We start from the raw sequence: 3,467 nt of genomic DNA on the forward strand, positions 1-3,467 counted from the left end.
AAGTAGAATGGAAGAATGGACGAACAAGATTTGTCGGAAGAAGGAAACTCAAGCCCCTTTTATAATAGTAGTATAGATATATTTTTCGATGCTCATCATCGTAGCATCCAATAAGAAAGTACGCCAAAAGAACTAAGTCTTTAAAAAAAATTCATCTTGTGAGTAATTTAAATATTCGTAGAACTCAATATATCATATAGGGTTCATTCTATAATATAGATAGAAGATTTGAGATTTATGAATCTAGTATGAAAGTGATTGCATATAGTAAGTCTCTCATTCGGGAAACTTACTAAATAAACCATGAGTATAATATTAGAAAATTTGGGTAAAAGATTTGAGACTTTATTAAGTATATGAGTTTTTATAGGGATGGATGCCACTTCCTTCATATTAAGTTGGTGGAGTGAAAGAGAATCATAATACTCACTATATTTTCTTAAATCCAATTGTCTTTTGCTTATTTCATTTTAACATCATATTTAATTTTATCAAAAAAATATTTTAACATGCCCAAATCACTTCCTTTTGTAAATAAGGAATATTCATGTTTTGATTAAGTAAATTCAAACTTAATTAAGGAATGAGATATTTTTGCATATCATTGATGTGAGGCATGCTTAAGGTTGCAAATTGATTTATGAAGTTTATAAACTTTTTCCTAATTACGTAATTTAACTCCCCATGTCTAGCACACCTTAGAGGAAGATCCATGTAGACATCCTCAAATAAGTCATCATGGAGAAAGACATTATTTAACATTAAGTTGTATGAGAGTCCAATTCACTATAGGAAAATCTCCCATTTCCGGCGGCAATTGAGCCTTTTCGTGTGGTTTTGTAATTTACCGGCGGTTTTCCGACTAAAAAAATTATGCAGGTTAAAACCGTGCTGAAAAATAAATTCCGGCTATTTTTTCCGGCGGCAAATAATTATGGCGGACTTAAATAGCCAGTCCGCAGCTCCCGCCACCCCGCTCCCGTGCCAGAGCCCCCGCTCTGGCTAGCCCCTCGCATGTGCGCCGGTCGATCGCGCAAGCTCGTGTGCTGCCATGTGCGCCCACTCCTACATCGTGAGATTTGAACTGCGGTTGGTTGGGAGAAATTTCAAGCAACCAATCGAATTGCTAGACATGCAAATACTTTTTTAATGTCAATATTTTTTATTTAAACTATATTCGGACTGAAAATCAATTAGTTTTTATTTATTCTAAAAAAATGAAACTAATTAATTTCAAATAAAAAATGATAATTAATATAAAGTAAAAATTAACTAACTAATTAACTTTAAAAGAAAATTAATTAGATAGTTAATATAGCTTTTAATAATTTTTGTTAAATCATTTAAATAGTTAAAATTTTAATCATTTTCATTAAATTTTAAAATTCTGCCGGAAAATTTCGTCGACAAATTCATTTCATTGTTTTCCGTCGGAAAAGCGCAGGAAAGCCGCCGAAAAACTTACCGGCGGATATTAATGATTTTCCTGTAGTGATTTCTTATAATAGTCAAGGGCTAAAACCATTTTAACAGTGACCATTTCGCCAACTAGTGAGAAGGTTTCTCAAAAGTTGACACCTTCGTGTTGAGCATGATCTTTTGAAACTAATCGGGCTTTGTGTTTATTAATAGTACCATCAAGATTAAATTTTAGTTTATTTGCCTATTTGCAACCAATTGATTGTTCACCTATCGAAAGATGAACAATGGTCCAAGTGTTGATTTATTCAAGGACATGAAGTTTCTCAAACATGAACATCTGTCATTTTGGAAGTTTCATAGCTTGTTGATAAAAGGTTGGTTCAAAGTGAGTTGAGAAACTTTATTCAAATTTCCAAGTGGGGTCAAATGGGATATTGATAGTGGTATAAGATTGATCTGAATTATTGTGCAATTTTTTATATATAAAAATCACATAAATATGATGGTGGCATGATAATCATAATGGATTGACAAGGTTCGGGTGCTGCATTAGTGGTGTTGATATTATTCGCTTTAGTGGTAATGTTGTTAAAGAAGGATGAACCTTATATGAATTTAGAGTGGTATTGTTATTGGAATGTTAAGTTTTGGGAATAGAGTTCGGTTAGGCATACAAGACTAGGAAAGGGTCTATATCACTAATACAGTGATCCACTGAGTCGATGAAAAAAGGGAATTTATGAAATACAACATCACAAAAATTAAAAATTTGTTTATTGTGCATATCAAATAGTTTGTACATTTTCATGTCTTGTGGGTAGCCTAGGAAAGTGCACATTCGAGCATGTGGTCAAATTTTGGTTCTATGTCCAATAAGCGTAGAAGTAAAAGTCAGATATCCAAAAACTAAAAAATAGGTATAATCAATCAGAGCATTTTATAGTAATTCATAAGTTGTTTCATGATGAAGAAGAAGGGAAGTGGTTCAATTTATGATAATTGTTGTTATTATAATACATTCGCTCCAAAATTTTAATGGAACTCGATACCAAAAATATAGGGTTCTAGATACATTAAACAGATGTTGAAGTTTGCATTCAACTACCGCATTTTGTTGAGATTTCTCAACACAATAGTATTTATTTATAATGTTGGGTAAACCTTGGAGGAAATATTAAATTGAGTCATTATCATGTTAAAAAATCTTTCAATTGCACTCGGTGCTTCAAATTTATATTTAATAAGTTACATCCACATAAACCAAATTAAATTTTCAGTAAGAGTTAAAAAGTAATGATAACCAAGATAATTAGGTGTATGAAAAACTTCCAATATGTCACAATGAAACAACTCAAAAGCGTGTATATATATATATATTGTCATATATTTTTGCCGGAATCTCAAATTGATCTTGCCTATCTTCCTTGACTTGATTTCAATTAGATCCAAAAAGAACAAAAAATTGAAGCAAAGTTTTAAATTACAAATATTAAGGCATGATATAATGAAATTGATGGAATAGGTATTGCAAATGGTTCATGTGAGAGAGAGAGAGAGAGAGAATGCTCTGGAAGAAAAGCTCGAAGGCTATAAGGTGGAATACAAAAGGTTATGCCGCACAAAAAAATTAGAAAATTAAAATTTTATAAATAATAAGCTATTTATTTCAATTTATATCAAAACTCTTCGCGATTAGATTATGATGCGATGCTTCACACACAAACCTTTTTTTACTTGGGCTTAGAATATCAAAAAGGACTTTTACAGCCCATTAAGAATTACATAGAGCCTGTAAAAACTTTCGTAAATCTTATCCTTTGCTTGCCATTAAGCTGGAATCCCCTTTGAGCTATTTCGCAGGCAACAGTTGTGGGCCAACAGATGGTCGCCGGCGGCCAATTGGTCGGCCTTTTGACGGGGTTCTTTATTTGTCCACACACCCACAGAGGATTTTTTTTAGAGACAATTAGGTCAATTAAGATAAACTCCCATACACATCTCAAACACAATCTTTAAGTTGATAGCCAAAGCTCTTGAAAGAACTG

The sequence above is a fragment of the Dendrobium catenatum genome, unplaced genomic scaffold (genome assembly GCF_001605985.2).
Source record: "Dendrobium catenatum unplaced genomic scaffold, ASM160598v2 fragScaff_scaffold_1056, whole genome shotgun sequence".
NCBI lineage: Eukaryota > Viridiplantae > Streptophyta > Magnoliopsida > Asparagales > Orchidaceae > Dendrobium > Dendrobium catenatum.